Below are 18,532 nucleotides of genomic sequence, written 5' to 3'. Positions count from 1 at the left end.
TTGGACTAATGTGCTTCAGTATATATATTAAATAGATATTTAATATAACATATATTAAAATATCTCTTTTTGGCCTATATCGCTATTGAATTTTACTTATTCTAGTCATTTGAGAGTTCTATTTGATTGGAAAATAGTGGACTCAATAGTCTATTGGGGTTCACTGCTTTTGTTTGCAGTTGGATCTCTGCTGTTTTCTGGAGAAAATGATGGGAAGAAGTTCAATTCCAGCCTATACCTGGGATGAAACATAGTGCAGGCTTTCCTCCTTTTACTTGTTGATTGTAAACCATTAAGGTTGACTCTTGACTACTAATATTCTTTTTTATTTTTTTCTATTCCTACTCTTTTCTTTCCCTTCATTCTTGCTTTTCTTTCTTTCACCTTTCCATCCTCATCTCACCTCCTTCTTCCTTTTTCTTGCAATGTCCCAAAAGTCATAATACTCTTAATTGTTCATATTCTTAGAGGGAACTTATGAGCTGCCACCACTTGGTAGTAAGCACAGCTGATTTCTTGATCCACTGGACCTTTTAAGAGAGGCTATATGTTCGTTTTTCAAACCATCTGTAAACAGTGTATCCATTATGTCCCCTTTCCCTTTGGCCAAGGTTCTCCCCACAGTGAGCCACTTTCCCCACAGTTTCTGGCCATGTCCTGGACACTTCCTGCAGTTGTAATGGAAGGAATAGTCCAAATTAGCATCTGGGGCATTCACAGCAAGATGTAAGCTTGATGGGAAAGCCATTAGGCATACTTAGGCTCCAATCATGAAACATAGTATCTATCACCTCAGGAACAACACAGAATCTCTGAGGAAGGATTCCAGAAATGCCCACATGGGTGAAGCCAAGGTCCTGTCAAGTCAAACCCATAAGTGAACTTAAGATGGAGAATAGTTTCATCTATGATCTCTTAATATCATGGTAAAGTGTGGACCATTGATAGAGTGTCTCTGGCTACAAGCAAGGCAAATATAGGAATCTGGGTGATTCTTCATACAAATGAAGCTCAGTAGAGTTCACCCTTTTGCTACTTATATCTGCTTGTATTTTATAATGATAATAGGGTCTTTTTGGAGAGGGAAATTCCTTCTTCCACTAAAGGAGAGATCAGAGGCATAAATTGACTTCTTCAAGAAGCTAGCCACTTCTAGTTTGCTCATAAGACATGAAGTAGGGTAAAAAAATCAAACCATATTCTCTTCTGCAGTGGCTGTTCTTAGGGCTATAACTGATATTCATCAACTTGCTACTCCAACCACTGGGACTTGATCTCCTTTACGTTTAGCTGTTACGTCTCAGTTGCTTAAAATCTCAGGTAAATTTAACTTCACCCAAAAGGGATTTCATTCTTTTTTGCTTTGCCTTTGTCAGCAGAAGCTACTGAAAACCAGCAGTCTCCCTAGTCATCAAATAAATGATTTGGAATAGCACCCCCATTTACAGTATATATTATCTCTGAAATTTAAAGGCCCATGAAGTACTATGCCTCTTTCTTAATGGTAGAAGACATGAATAGAAAACACTACTTTTACATTGAGGGAATCTCTGCATCCTCCAGACCACAGGACTCCTAAGAACTCTAACCATGTGACAATCCCCTGAAACTTCACAATGGTTATCTTCTGCTTTCTGCCTGTATGAACTTGGAAGTGTGTAAGTTACCTATTGTTATGTACTGGATAACAGTACTGAGCCAAAAATTAGTGGTTTAAAACCACACAATTTAATCCAAAAGTTAGTTGTTTTAAATCACAAAACCAAAACTTAAAGGCTCAAAATAAAAACACTTATGTGATTATTATTCTGCAATTTGGGTTGGATCAAACTGGGTGTTTTTTCTACTGATTTTACCTGGAAACACTGATGGTTTGAATGGGGTAGAAGGTCCACTATACCTTCATTCATATATCTGGCAATTGATTCAGATACTTCAGTTCTCTCTCATTCTCCAGTAGTGTAGATTGGGCTCCAGCACACCATAATTGTTTCAAGGAAGTTATTGTTTCATGAAAACTAAATCTTCAAGGTTTCTCAAGCCAAGCTTCAGGAATCATACAACATCACTTTTTACCACATTCTACTCATGTGGTTGAAAGGTTACACGTGACATGTGTCACAAGGTTAGCTCAGATAAAAGTAAGTAGAGATATATTCTGCTTTTTAATGGTATGAATTGCAAGAGTTGTGGCCAGTGTGTACACTGGGTTATATAGGATACTTGCTCATTCTTGCTCACTAGTCCATTTAGCATAATGGTGTCATCTATATAGTGGACAATTGGATGTTTGCACAGTGTTCAGAAGATTAAATTTGCTGGGATTCTGATATGAAAAAAATGACAAGAGATAATATGGCCCTCAGGCAAGGTTCTATTGTCCTTGCCTCATAAGGTGAATTTATTTTCTTCTACTCTGTCATTGTGTTGGCGAAGAGCTACAAACCAAGTACTAGAGGATCTGATACTCCAATAAGGTTAAGACATCATTCACTGAATCTTCCACTGGGAATACTACCTAAATGATATTATAACAGTCCAAAGTCATATAAGTCATATGCTATAATCCATCTACTTTTTACATGGGTGAGACAAATTAATTAAATGGTGATATTATGCAAAACTTCAATCCTTCAAATCTTTTGTGGTTACTTTTATCTTTGAAATTCCTTGCAAAATATGGTTTCATTTCTGATTTCCTATTTTGTCTTTGACATAGGAGCTCTTATTATAGAAGAATCAACAAGAGGTTTCTTCCAGGTGTTATGTATACATACATTACAATTAAATATTTGAGGAATGGGGAAATAATCACAGCATATATTCATTGACACATCAAACCTACTCTGAGGCAGTCTTGTACCAAAACTCAATTTATCATGTGGCCTTCATAAGCCTCCAGTTTAACTGGAGGATTATGATAGTATTTTAAGTTTCTTCTATCAGTGCAAGGTCAGATATTATATCGAATAATTCTCAAGAGGTCTGGGTATTCTCCTATCCTCAACAACACAGTTCATCTGGCAAACTGATCCCTTGTCAGCCTCTCCTCTCTCCCAGGAAGCTCATGCACCTCCATGTAATTTGTTATAATCCATAATCCTATCCAAGCTCCAAGGAGATGGCTGCCCATGGAGATTGCCAAAATATTGAATACCAAGTCCTTATTCAATATCCAGAATATCTTTATCCAGAATTAGATTCCTCCTGCCACTCAAATCTGACACTTTCAAGATCCATTCCTCAAAACTGTTCTCCTAGCTCCCACAATTTTAGATTTGTGAAGTCCTGCAAATACATTGGGGGTACAGGCTGTTTCCTTTCACATTCAGAGCTTTACTTGTGTCACGTTGATATTTGAGTCTATTTATTGGTCTAGGTAATAAGGGTTGTGGCCTTTGATATTGAGAAACAAAAATATGAATCTTTTGAGGATCTTGTTTCAGGTGAAGTTACTGTGTATTATCCACTCAAAGGTATGCTATTATTTTGGAGCATGGATAAGGGAATCACTCTGCCGTCCAAAGGTTAAGATAATTTGAAGGTCCAAGTTCTCATGTTTTCTCACCCTGAGTCACCTTGGTCACCTGGAACTCTAGTAACCTGTAGGACGTTTGCCCTTGATGGGCAGCATTGTGCTCTGAACTTGGCTGCTGAAGAAGATGTCAAAGGTGAAGTTCATATGGTACCATTTTACAGATTAAAAACAGGTGGGCTTTTCTCTTGCTACATGAGAAATAATATTCCCAATAATAAAATTTACAAGCAGTCATTCTGTATGAATTATATACATTAAATTGTCAAATACAATGTTGATCAATTGAAATTTTAATCATGATAATCAGGGATTCAAAGTCACTGTTATATACTAACTTTTTAATAACATATTTACACAATGTACATTCCTGGAAAATAAATTTTTAATGATCTCTAGGTTTAGTGTTTATCTATTTTTAACAGCTTTGTTGAGATATAATTCACATCCTATACAGTTTGTTCATTTAAAGTGTATAACTTAGTGGTTTTTAGTATGTATATCTGTGCAACCACCAACACTATCTAACTTTACAACATCTTTGTCACTCAAGAAAGAAATCTCATAGCGACTAGCGGTCACTCTTCATTATCTACCACCATCACCAGCAACCCTAGTCAAGCAGTAATCTGCTTTCTTTCACTATGGATTTTCACTATGGCTTTTCTGGACATTTCATATGAAAGGATTCATACAGTATGTTGTCTTTTATAACCTGCTTCTTTCACTGAGCATCATGTTCTTAGATTTTCATCCATGTTGTGGCAAGTATCAGTATTTATTTCATTTTTATTAATAATAATATTTCACTTTATGTATATCATTTATGCATTCAGCAGTTAATTCACATGTGAGTTGTTTCACCATTTTGGCTACTATGAATAATGCTTCTATGAACATTGATGTATAAGTTTTTGTGGAATATGTATTTTCATTTCTCTTGGATAGACACCTAAGAGTGAAAATGCTGGGTTATTGGTAATTATATCTTTAATCTTTTAAGGAAATGCCAAACTGTTTTCTGAAGTGATTGCAGCATTTTATATTACCACCAGCATTGTACAAGAACTCCAATTACTCCACATCCTCACCAACACTTACTGTTGTCTGTCTTTTGATTCTGACAGCATAGTGGATATGAAATGGTATCTCAGTATGGCTTAGGTTTACATTTCCTAATGACTGAAGATGTTGGCCACCTTTTCATGTGCTTTTGACCATTTGTATTTATTCTGTGAAGATCTCTTTATTCAGATGTTTTTCCAACTTTTAATTGGATTATTGTCTTTTTATTATTAAGTGATAGGAGTTCTTTATATATTCTAGAAACAAGTTCCTTTCAGACACATGATTAGCAAGTATTCTCTTCCAATCTGTGGGTTGGCTCTTCACTTTGTTGGTGACATAATTTTCAGTACAAAAGTTTTCATTTTGGTGAAGTCCAATGGAACTATTCAAAGTCACTATTGTGTACTAATTTTCAATAAAATATTCATACGTTTTCCACTTATGAGAATGAAATTCTTAATGACAATTGCAGTTCTGTTTTTTTCTATAGAAATGATCAATAGATTGATCAGCAATTTTTATTGGGATGTAGAGATATTGATAAGTTTTTCTTTAATAGAATTCTTTTTCTGAGAAAAATTTTACATACAATGAAATGCATAGCTTTTAATATATGGTTTGATGAGTTTGATAAATGTATATACTCATGTAACCATTAACAAATTCGAGATCCAGAATACTTTCATTAACTCAGAAAGTCCTGTCATGCCCCTTTCAGTAAGTACCCCCAGATGCAACCACTATTTTGATTTGTTTCACTCTATTTCACTTTTGCCTATTCAAGAACTTTTCACATAAATTGAACCACAGCATTTACCCATTTGTGTATGGTCTCTCTATTTTTGAGATTCATGGTGTTTAGGTGAGTATCATTAGTTCATTACTTTCATTTGCTGAAGATTATTATGTCTATTCTGACAACTTCTGTCTTTTATATCCAGAGTATTTGCATTTAATGCAATTGTACATTTTTGGAGTTAAGTTCATCTTATTGTAATTTACTCCTTCCTTTGTCCCCTTTATAAATTATTTTCTTTCTCTCCTCTATTCTTTTGAGCTAAGTGAGTAGGTGTTTTTTGTTTAGCATTCAACTCTATATTCTCTATTGACATCTATTTTTAATAGACTTTATTTTTTGAGGAGTTTTAGGTTCACAGCAAAATTGAGCAGAGGTACACAGTACCCCCTACTTCCACTCATGAATAGCCTTCCCATTATTAATATCCCCACTAATTATTTGAATCTGGTACTTTCTGCTGACTCAGAAAGAGCAAAGAGAGGTTGGTGTTAAGATGGTGGCATAGGCAGACTCTGAACTCACCTCCTCCCATTAACACAACCAAGTTACAACTATTTTTGGAACAATTACCACTGAGAGAGAACACAAACTGGCTAAAGAGAACCTCTGCATCAAGGGACAATCCTGACAGAGGCAAAAGAGACAGAAATTCCTGTTTGGAGAGAAAAAAGCCACTTTTGTGGTCCATGGAGCTTCACAGCCAGGCAGGAGCAATCTGAAGGTAAGCAGCCTTTCCTGGAGGAGTGGGGAAACTGAGTAGAGGAACATTACTGCTATAAGCATTCTTCAGACTCAACACAACTGTGACAAGTGTCATAATATCTGGCTTTGCTGGCTATTAACTACAACAGGGAATACCTCTAGAACAGCTATCAGACATAAGCAGATAAAAGTCACCTCTTAAAGGGTCCACACAAAAACTGACCCATTTCAGAAAATAACCTAAAATCACCAGAAAGAAAGATCTATTGCTCTTTGGTGAAAAGAGACTTCCCAAAGGACTGAGACATTGACAGCAGCCAATATTGTGACCTAGTACAGGCATGCTGGCAAAGATACTGGCAGACGCCATTGGAGTTCTTCACTTGGCCTGTTAGCCCAGGGTCTGCCCCACCCACTGGAGAGTTCATTTAATCCATCTGAGCTGGGGCAGGCAGCCCAACCAAGGGCCTGGCTCCACTCAACAGCAAGCCCTAGGGCAAATTTTTGACCTGGATAGACTGAGTGCCTGGATCCTCTGCAGGCAAATGAGTGGCTCTTCTCTGTGGGGTTGGGTAGGCATGAGGAGATTGTGGAGTGTGTGGGGCATTGGTGGAGTGTGTGGGGGCCTCTGCAGTGGGGCAACTGGGTCCACTCCAGAGACTCAGGATGTATGGACAGGCCAGGACTGTGTTGATGGTGGGTTTGGATCCATGGGCCATGGGGTTTATCAGAGGCTGTAGACCTGTGCATCTCAAACAGCCACATAAGGGATCTGCCCCCACTTTAGAAAGCCTGAAAGAATTGGGTACTCCCATGCCTGGGGTCAGTGGCACTCAGCTGTAATCCTGAGACAGCTGACAATAACATTGCAGGCCAGAGGCCTAGAGCAATTGTAAGCTTCTGAACCTATCAACCAACCATGATGGGACACCACACATTTAACAGAAAAACTGGACCACAAATGTGCTATTCGACATTGCAGCCAACTGTTGGGGCAAACCAAACCAAATAAATTGACTGAAGGGTCCATAACAGCAATATGCAGCTGAGCATTACAACCAGCTGACCAGGGGATAGCCTAGCCTGCCTGGGCACTTGCAGCAGGAGTAACCCAGCCACAGCAGAAGGACACATGTAGCCCACACAGGAGTTACTCATGGAACATCTAGAAGTGGTGACAAGAGGGTAGCACATGGCTGGGCCTCAATAGGTGTCTCCCACATAAGGTCAATTCTCCAAGATCAGGAGACATAGCTGACTCACCTGCTACACAGATATAAGTGCATAGAAAGAGGCAAAATGAGGAGGCAAAGGAAAATATTCCAAGCAAGGGAACAGGGCAAAACTCCAGGAAAGAAGTAAGTGAATAACAATCTACCTCACAAAGAGTTCAAAAATCATAAGGATGCTCACTGATCTTGGGAGAAGAATGGATGAACACAGTGAGAACATCAACAAAGAATTGGAAAATATAAATAAGAACCAATCAGAAATGAAGAATATAATATTGGAAATGAAAAATTCAATAGAGGCACTCAATAGCAGAGTAGATGATACAGAAGAATGGATCAGTGAGCTGGATGAAAGACTAGAGGAAATCACCCAAGCTGGACAGATAAAAGAAAAGGAATTAAAAAGTATGAGAACAATCTAAGGGACCTCTTGGACAACATCAAGCACAGAAACATTTGTATTATAGGTGTCCTAGAAGGAGAAGAGAGAGACAAATAGGCAGAAAATCTATTTGAAGATATCACGGCTGAAAACTTTCCTAACCAAATGAAGGAAACAGACATGCAAGTACAGGAAGCACAGAGCGTACCAAACAAGATAAACCCAAAGAGGCCCACACCAAGACAGATTACAATTAAAATGTCCAAAATTAAAGATAAAGAGAGAATCGTAAAAGCTGCAAGAGAAAGGCAACAGGTGACATACAAAAAAGCCCATAAAGCTATCAGTTAACTTCTCAGTAGAAACTTTACAGGACAGAAGGGAGTAGCAAAATATATTTAAAGTGCTTAAAGGAAAAAGTCAACAGCCAAGAGTACTCTACCTGGCAAAGTTAACATTCAGAATGGAAGGAGACATAAAGAGATTCCTAGACAAGAGAAAATTAAAGGAGTCTATCACCAAGAAACCAGTTTGACAAGAAATGTTAAAGGGCCTTATTTAAGTGGGAAAGAGAAGACTACAAATAGGAATAAGAAAATTATCAGAAACAAAAAGGCAATAAAATCACTGATAAAGGCAAAAATAAGGTAAAGTTTGCAGATCAACACCTATGAAGGTCAAAAGACAAAAGTACTAGAATTACCTATTTCAATGATAAGAGAGTAGTGGATAACACACACACACACACAAAGAGGTTAGATATGATATCGAAACATAAAATCTGGGAGGAGAGGAGTAAAAGAATAGAGCTTTTAGAAAGAAGTCAAACTAAAGCGACCATCAACTTAAAATAGATTGCTGTATACGTAAACTATTATATATGAACCTCATGGTAATCCCAAGCCAGAAACTTGTAATAAATAGGCAAGTAATTAAGAGAAAGGAACTCAAACATAATACTAAAGAAAGCCATCAAACCACAAGAGAAGAGAGCAAGGGAAGAAGAAAGAAACAAAGAAGTACTAGTAAAACACATAGAAAAAAACCACAAAATGTCAATAAGTACATATTTATCAATAACTACCTTAAATATTGATGGACTTAATGTTCCAATCAGAAGGCATAGGATGGTCCGTTGGATAAAAATCAAGATGCATATTTATGCCTCATGCAAGAGACACATCTCAGACCTAAAGACACTCACAAACTGAAACTGAAGGGATGGGAAAAGATACTCCATGCAAATGGCAAAGAAAAGAAAGCAGAGGTAGCAATACATATATCAGAAAAAATAGATTTTAAAACAAAAACTGTAACAAGAGACAGAGAAGGGCACTACATAATGATAAAGGGAACAATCCAACAAGAGGACATAACACTTGTAAATATCTATGCACCCAACATAGGAGCACCTAAATATATAAAGCAATTATTAACAGACATAAAAGGAGAAATAGTAACACAATAATAGCAGAAGACTTTAACGCTCCATTTACACCAATGGATAGATCATCCAAACAAGATCAATAAGGAAACATTGGTCTTAAAAGACACATTAGACCAGATGGACTTAGTAGATATATATAAACATTCCATCCCCAAACCAAAGAATACATGTTCTTTTCAAATGCACATGGAACATTCTCCAAGACTGATCACTTATTAGACCCCAAAACAAGTCTCAATAAATTTAAGAAGATTGAAATAATACCAAGCATCTTTTCTGACCACTAAGCTAAGAAACTAGAAATCAAATACAGGAAGAAAATCAGAAAAGCTGCAAATATGTGGATATTAAACAAAATGCTACTGAACAATGATCAGGTCAATGAAGAAATCAAAGGAGAAACCAAGAAATACCTGGAGACAAATGAAAATGAAAATACGACCTGCCAAAGTCTGTGGGATACAGCAGAAGCAGTTCTCAAGAGCGAAGTTTATAGTAATACAGGCTTGCCTCAACAAAGAAGAAAGATCCCAAAATAAACAATCTAACAGTGCACCTAAAGGAAGTGGAAAAAGAACAACAATGCCCAAAATGAGTAGAAGGAAGGAAATTTTAAAAATCAGAGCAAAATAAATGAAACAGACTAAAAAAAAACAGAAAAAATCAATGAAATCAAGAGCTGATTCTTTGAAAACACAGACAAAATTGAAATACCTTTATCTAGGCTCACCGAGAAAAAAAGAGAGAATACTTTACAAATAAAATTAGATATGAAAGAGGAGAAATTACAATGAGCACCTCAGAAATACAAAAAATTATAAGAGAATACTATGAAAAGCTATATGTCAACAAATTGGATAATCTAGAAGAAATAGATAAATTCTCAGAGTCATACAACCTTCAAAAACTGAATCAAAAAGAAATAGAGAATTTGAATAGACAAATCACCAGTAAGGAGATCAAAATAGTAATCCAAAACCTCCCAAAAAATACACATCCAGGACCAGATGGCTTCCCTGGCAAATTCTGCCAAACATTCAAAGAATACTTAATACCTCTCCTTTGCAAACTCATCCAATAGGTTAAAGAGGAAAGGAAGCTTCCTAACTCTTTCTAAGAAGTCAACATAAGCCTTATACCAGAACCAGGCAAGGACAACACAAAAAAATGAAAATTACAGGCCAATATCACTGATGAACATCAATGCAAAAATACTCAACAAAATACTAGCAAATCAAATACAATAATACATTAAAAAGGTCATACAATATGATCAGGTCGGATTTATTTCAGGGATGCTGGGATGGTTTAACATCCACAAACCAATCAACATGATACACCATGTTAACAAAATGAAGAATAAAAATCACATGATCATCTCAACAGATGCAGAGAAAGCATCTCACAAGATTTAGCATCCATTGATCATAAAAACTCTGAATAAAATTGGCATAGAAGGTAAGCACTTCAACATAATAAAGGCCATATACCACAAACCCACAGCTAATATCATTCTCAATGGAGAAAACCTGAAATTTATCCCTCTAAGAACAGGAACCAGCCTAGGATGTGCACTTTCACTACTCTTATTTAACATAGTACTGGAAGTCTTAGAGCAATCAGGCAAGAAAAAGAAATAAAAGGGATCAAATTGGAAAGGAAGAAGTGAAACTGTCACTATTTGCAGATGATATGATTTTATAGACAGAAAACCCTAAAGAATCCACTAAAAAACTTTTAGAAATAATAAATGAGTATGGTCAAGTAGCAGGATACAAAAATCAACATACAAAAATCAGTTGTGTTTCTATACATTAACAAAGAAGTAGCAGAAAGAGAAATTAAGAATACAATCCCACTTACAATTGCAACAAAAAGAATAAAATACCTAGGAATAAACTTAAGCAAAGAGTTGAAAAATCTGTGCACTGAAAACTATAAAACATTGTTGAAGAAAATTGAAGACAACAAAAAGAAATGTAAAGACATTCAATGCTTTTGGATTGGAAGTATTAACACAGTTAAAATGTCCATACTTCCTAAAGCAATTTCCAGATTCAATGAAATCTTTATCAAAGTTCCAAAAACGTTTTTCACAGAAATAGAACAAAGAATCCTAAAATTTATATGGAACAGCAAAAGACCGCAAATAACCAGAGGAGTCCTGAGAAAAAAGAACACAGCTGGGGCCATCACAATCCCTCATTTTAAAATATGATACACACCTATGGTAATCAAAACAGCATAGTACTGGCACAAAAACAGACACAAATCAATGGGACAGAATTAAAAGCCTATAAATAAAATCATACATCTATGGACAGTTAATCTTCCACAAAGGAGCCAAGAACTTCCAATGGAGAAAGGAAAGTCTCTTCAATAAATGATAATGGGAAAATTGGACAGCCACATGCAAAGAATGAAAATAGACCTCTATCTTTCACCATACACAAAATTAACTAAAAATAGTTCAAAGACTTGAATGTAAGATCTGAAACCACAAAACTCCTGGAATAAAATATAGGGAGTACACTATTTGACATCGGTCTTAGCAGCATATTTTCAAATACCATGTCTACTCAGGCAAGGGAAACAAAAGAAAAAGTTAACAAATAGGACTACATCAGACTAAAAATCTTTTGCAAAGCAAAGGAGACAACGAAGAAAGCAAAAAGATAACCCCAAAACTGGGAGAAAATATTTGCAAATCATTTATCAACATTGGTTGATCCCCACAATATACAAAGAACTCATACAATTCAACAACAGCAAAAAAACAATCAAAAAAATTGGCAGAGGATAGGAACAGACATTTTTCCAAAAAAGATACACAGATGGCCAACAAAACATGAAAGCATGTTCAAAATCACTAATTATTTGGGAAATGCAAATCAAAACTGTAATTAGATATCACCTTACACTGGTCAGAATGGCTACAGTTAGCAAGACAAAAAACAACAAACGTTGGAGAGGATGTGGAGAAAAGGGAACCCTCATGCACTGCTGATCAGAGTGCAAACTGGTGCTGCCACTTTGGAAAACAGTTTGGAGACTTCTCAAAAAAATAAAAACAGAAATACCATATGATCCAGCTATCCCATGACTTGGTATTTATCCAAGAACTTGAAATCAATGATCCAAAGAGGTTTATTCACTCCTATATTCATTGCAGCATTATTCACAATAGGCAAGATGTAGAAGCAAATCAAGTGCCCTTCTACAGATGAATGGATAAATAAGATGCCTTATGTATATGTATATACTCACACACATACACATACACACAATACTACTCAATGTTAACAATAAATAAAAGTGAGCAGGTGTGGCTATACTTATGTCAGAAAAAATAGTCTTTAAGTCAAAAATGGTCAAAGGAAATGAAGGACATTATATAATGATAAAAGGGTGAATTCATCAAGAGAACATAACAATTATAAAAATATATGCACACAACATCAGAGCACCAAAATATATAAAGAAAATATTAACATAACTGAAGGGAGAAAGATGGAGCAATACAATAATAGTAGGGCACTTCAATACTCCCACTTCAATACTAGATCGAACATCCAGGCACAACATCAATAAGGAAGCAGCTGACTTAACACAATAGATTAAATAGACCTAGCAGACATATAGAGAAATTTGCACCAACAGTAATGGAATACTTATTAACTATCTGAACCAAAAAATAGCATGAGAAAGGAAGTAGGAAATATTAGAGCAGAAATAAATGAAATAGTGGAAAGAAAAATAATAGTAAAATCAATGAAAATAAGATTTGTTTTCTTAAACAGATAAACAAAATCAATAAAGCCTCACCTAGACTAAGAATCAAAAAGGACTCACAAATAAAATCAGAAATGAAGGAGGTGATAGTTCAATGGATGACACAGGAATATAAAAGATCATAAGGGACTATCATAAACAATAACCCAAAGAAATGGATAAATTCTTAGAAACATCCTACCAAGATTGAATCAATAAGAAACAGAAAGTGTGAACAGACCAATAACAAACAAGAAGATTGAATCAAGAACTTTCTTACAAAAACAGGTCCAGGACCAGAAAGCTTTACGGATGAATTCTACCAAACATTCAAATAACCACAAATACCAAAACTTTTTACACTCTTCCAAAAAGTAGAAGAAGAGAGAATACTTCCAAAGTTTTTTGAGACCAGCATTGCTGATGCTAAAATCAGATAAAGACAACACAAGAAAAGAAAACTTTATGCCAATTTCCCCGATGAGCATTGATGCAAAAGTCCTCAATAAAACACTATCAAACTAAATTCAATAGCACCTTAAGAGAATCATTCACCACAGCCATCTGAGATTTATACCTGTGATGCAAGGATGGTTAAACATATGAAAATTAGTAAAAGTCTTACACCATATTAACAGAATGAAAGACAAAAATCACATGATTATCTCACTAGATGTAGAAAAAGTGTTTGACAAAATTCCACACCTTTTTGTGATAAAAACTCTTTAACAAAATAAGTATAGGAGGAACAGAACTCAATAAAATAAGGTTTTATATAAAAAATCCACAGCTACCATTCTCTATGATGAAAAACTGACAGCTTTTCTTTTACAATCCAGAACAAGACAAAGATGCCCACTCTCACCACTTCTGCTAAACAGAGTACTGAAAGTTCTAGCCAGAGCACTTAGGCAAGTAAAGAAAATAAAAGGCAACCAAGTTGGAAGAGAAGAGGTAAAATTACCTCTGTTTCCAGATGACATGATTATATACTTAGAAAACCCAAAGACTGTACAAAAAAACCATTAGAACTAATAAATTCAGTAAAGTTGATACAAATTCAATGTATAAAAAGCAATGGCATTACAATAGAAAAACAAGGAAGTACCTGAAATGGAAATTAAGAACAGAATCCATGTTAGAAATAAAAATAATAAATACTTAGGAATTGACCTACATAAAGAGATGGAAGTCTTCTACATTGAAATTATAAAACATTGATGAAAATTTAAAAGGACACACATAAACGGAAAGACATCCTATACTCATGTGTCAGAAGTACTAATACTGTTAAAATGTATTAATACCCAAAGTGATCTACAGATTCAATGTAATCTCTGTAAAATCCCAATGTGTTTCACAGAAATAGATAGAAAAGTATTCTAAAATTCATATGGAACCACAAAAGACCCCTAATAGCCAAGCATCTTGGAACAGAATATAGAACCCAGAAATAAACCCATGCAGGTATGGTCCACTGATGTTCAACAAGGAAACAAGAACACATAATGTGAAAAGGATAGTCTCTTCAACAAAGGGGGTCGTTAAAACTGCATATCTAGAGGGAAAGATGGAAACTGGATGCCTACCTTACAACGTACAAAAAATCAACTCAAAATGGATTAATACTTTAATGTAAGAACTAAAACCATAAAATTCTTGAGAAAATACAGGGAAAAACTTTCTTGATGTTGGCCTTGACAATAATTGTTTTGGATATGACATGAAAAAGAAAAGCAATGAAAATAAAAATATATGTGTGATTACATCAAATTTAGAAGCTTCTGCACAGAAAACAAAATCAACAGAGGCTGGCCCAGTGGTGTAGCAGTTAAGTTCATCTGCTCTGCTTTGTCAGCCTCGGGTTCACCGGTTTAGATCCTGGGCACAGACCTATGCACAGCTTATCAAGCCATGCTATGGCAGGCATCCCATGTACAAAGTAGAGAATGATGGGCACAGATGTTAGCTCAGGGTCAATCTGACTGAGGAAAAATAGGAGGATTAGTGGCAGATGTTAGTTCAGGGCTAATCTTCCTCAAAAATAAACAAGCAAACAAACAAATAAATAAATAAAAATCAACATAAAAAGGCAACGTACAGAAAGGAAAAATATTTGCCAACTATACATTGAATATGGGGTTAATACTGAAAATATATAAGGAATATATGTACCTCAACACCCAAAATACAAATTATTCAATTAAAAATGGGCCAAAGTTATAAATAGATGCTTCTCAAAAGAAGAAATTCAAATAGCTAATACATATCTGAAATGGTGCTCAACATCTCAATTAATCAGAGAAATGCAAGTGAAAACCACAATGATATATCATCTCCAAAATATTAAAAAGGAAGGTGTACTCTAAATTCATTTTATGAAGCCAACATTACCCGGACATCAAAGCCAGATAATGAGATTACAAGAAAGGAAAACTACAGGTCGATATACTTGATGAATAAAGATGCAAAAAATATCGTAAATTGAATTTAACAGCACATTAAGGATTATACACTATGGTTTAATGGGAATTATCTCTGGGATGCAAGGATGGCCCAAAATACACAAATCAACAAATGTGATATACTACATTAACAGAATGAAAGAGGAAAATCATATCATCATCTCAATAGATACAGAAAAGACATTTGACAAAATACAACATCCTTTCATTGATAAAAACACTCAAAAATTGCATATACATGAAGCATACCACAACATAATAAAGGTCATATATAACAAATCCATTACTAACATCATACTCAATGGTGAAAGTTTGAAAGCTTTTCCTCCAAGGTAGGGAACAAGTCAAGTGTATCCACTCTCACCACTCCTATTCAACATAGTACCAGAAATGCTAGGCAGAGCAATTAGGCAAGAAAAAGAAATAAAATGCATCCAAATTGAAAAGGAGAAACTAATGCTGTATCTGTTTAGAGATGATATGATCTTATGTGTAGAAAATTCTAAAGACTCAACCAAAATACTTTTAGAATGAATAAACAAACTTACTAAATTTGAAGGATACAAAATCAACATACTTAAATCAGTTGCATTTCTGTACACTAACAATAAAACACCTGAAAAAGAAATTTAAAAATATCACATTCACAATAGCACAAAAAACAATAAAACACTTAGGTATAAATTTGACCAAAGAGGGGAAAGATCTGGAACATGGAAAGCTAAAAGACTTTCATGGGAGAAATTAAAGAAGAAACCAACAAATGGAAAGACATTTCATGTTCACAGATTGAAAGAAGTGATATTGTTAAAATGTCCATGCTACCCAAAGTAACCTATTATTTACTGTAATCTTTACAAAAATTCCAATGGCATTTTTCACAAAAATAGAAGAAATAATTCTAAAATAAATATGGAACAACAAAAGACCCTAAATAACCAAATCAATTCTGAGAAAGAAGAACAAAACTGGAGGTATCACACTTCATGATTTCAAACTATACCATACACTATAATCTAAATTGTATGGGACTGGCATTAAAATAGCCACACATCAATGGACCAGAATTAAGTGCCCAGAAATACAACCAGGAATGTATGGTCAACTAATATTTGACAAAGATAAGAATACTCAATGGAGAATCGATAATCTCTTTGATAAGTGATGTATGGAAACTCGATAACCACATTCAGAAAAATGAAATTCCGCCCATATCTTACATCACTGGCAAAAATTAACCCAAAATTTATTAAAATCTTAAATGTTAAATCTGAAATCATAAAATTCCTAGAAGAAAACATAGGGAAAAACTCCTTGACATTAGTCTTGGAAAAAGTTTTTGGATACATCAAAAGCATAAGCAAAATAGCAAAAATCAACAAGTGGGACTATAGCAAACTAAAAAGCTTTTGCACAGCAAAAGAAACAATCAATAAAATGAAAAGTAAATCTACGGGGTGGGAGACAATATTTACAAACCATCTACCTGATAAATGGTTAATATCCAAAATATATAAAGAACTCGTATGACTCAATACCAATAAAAACAAATAATCTGATTAAAAAATAGCCAGAAGAATGGAATGGACATTTTTCCAGACATACAAGTGGCCAACAGGTACATGAAAAGGTGCTCAACATCACTAATCATCAGAGAAATGCAAATCAAAACCATAAGGAGGTATCATCTTATACTTAGAATAAATATCATCAAAAAGACAAGAGCTAAGAAGTTTTGGTTAAGATGTAGACAAAAGGGAATGCTTGTGCACTGTTGATGGGGATGTACATTGGTACAGCCACTATGGAAAACAGTAGGGAGGTTCCCCAAAAAATTAAATATCAAACTACCATATAATACAGCGATCCCGCTTCTGAATACATCCAAAGGATTAAAACAGGACCTCAAAGAGATTTCTGCAGTTTCATTTTCAGTGCAGCATTAGTCAAAATACCCAAGATATGGAAACAACCTAAATCTCTGTCAAATGATGAATAAATAGAAAAGAAAATACATTATGAGTGTATGTGTGCATATATACTTTTGTACATATATTTGATATATATGTAAATATACATACATCTTTCATATGCATATTCTTTTTATAATGTAAGTGCCTGACTTAAGCTTTGACTGCCAACACATCCATTTTAAAGAAGCATCCAGGGGCCACCCCACAGCTTAGTGGTTAAGTTTGCACTCTCCACTTCAGAAACCTGGGGTTTCGCCAGTTCGGATCTTAGGCATGGACATAGCACAGCTCATCAGGCCATGCTGAGGTGGCGTCCCACATAGCATAGCCAGAAGGACCTACAACTAGAATATACACCTACATACTGGGGGCTTTGGGAAGAGGAAGAAGAAAAGAAGGAAAAATAAAAGATTGGCAACAGATGTTAGCTCAGGTGTCAATCTTTAAGAAGAAAAAAAAAAGGCATCCACTTCAAGGCAGGCTATCTTAAATAAATATATTCCCAGCCATGTGAGTAGATAAAGAGCCAGGATGTGGGCCTCCACCCCACCCCATGAAGCTCCCTTTTTTAGAGATCCTGGTTGATTTAGATAACTGGCTATTTGAGGCTCTTGTTATTTTTCTTCTTTTTTTCTCTCTTCTCATTCTTTAAATTGCCTCTCTTATGTTCTGAATTTGCCAATGAACAGTGAGTTCTAGAGACCCTAGGTCTTCACCTTCGACCTCAATAAAACCCCCAGGCTCTCCCCAAACCCCTAAGACCTCAAGTCATAGAAGCTGAGAACTGAATGTTGGTTACCAAGGTACAGGGGTTATGGGAAATGGAAAGATGTTGGTCAAAGGGTACAAGGTTTCAGTTATGTAGAATGAATAAGTTCTAGAGATCTAATATATAGCATGAAAACTATAATTACAAATACCATATTGTATACTTGAATTTGCAAAGAGGGTAGATCTTAAATGTCATCACACACACACACACACACAATGGAAACTAGGTAGAGACAATGGGTATGTTAATTAGTTTAATTGGGGTTATCTTTTCACATTATAGATATCTCAAAACATCAAGGTGTAAAAGTCAAATATATGCAATTTTTGTTGCCAAAAAATCTCAATAAAGCTGTTAACAAAAGTGTTAAAGTCAGCATTCAGATT

Source organism: Equus przewalskii, chromosome 11 (genome assembly GCF_037783145.1).
Source record: "Equus przewalskii isolate Varuska chromosome 11, EquPr2, whole genome shotgun sequence".
Classification (NCBI taxonomy): domain Eukaryota; kingdom Metazoa; phylum Chordata; class Mammalia; order Perissodactyla; family Equidae; genus Equus; species Equus przewalskii.
This window is presented reverse-complemented; position numbering follows the sequence as displayed.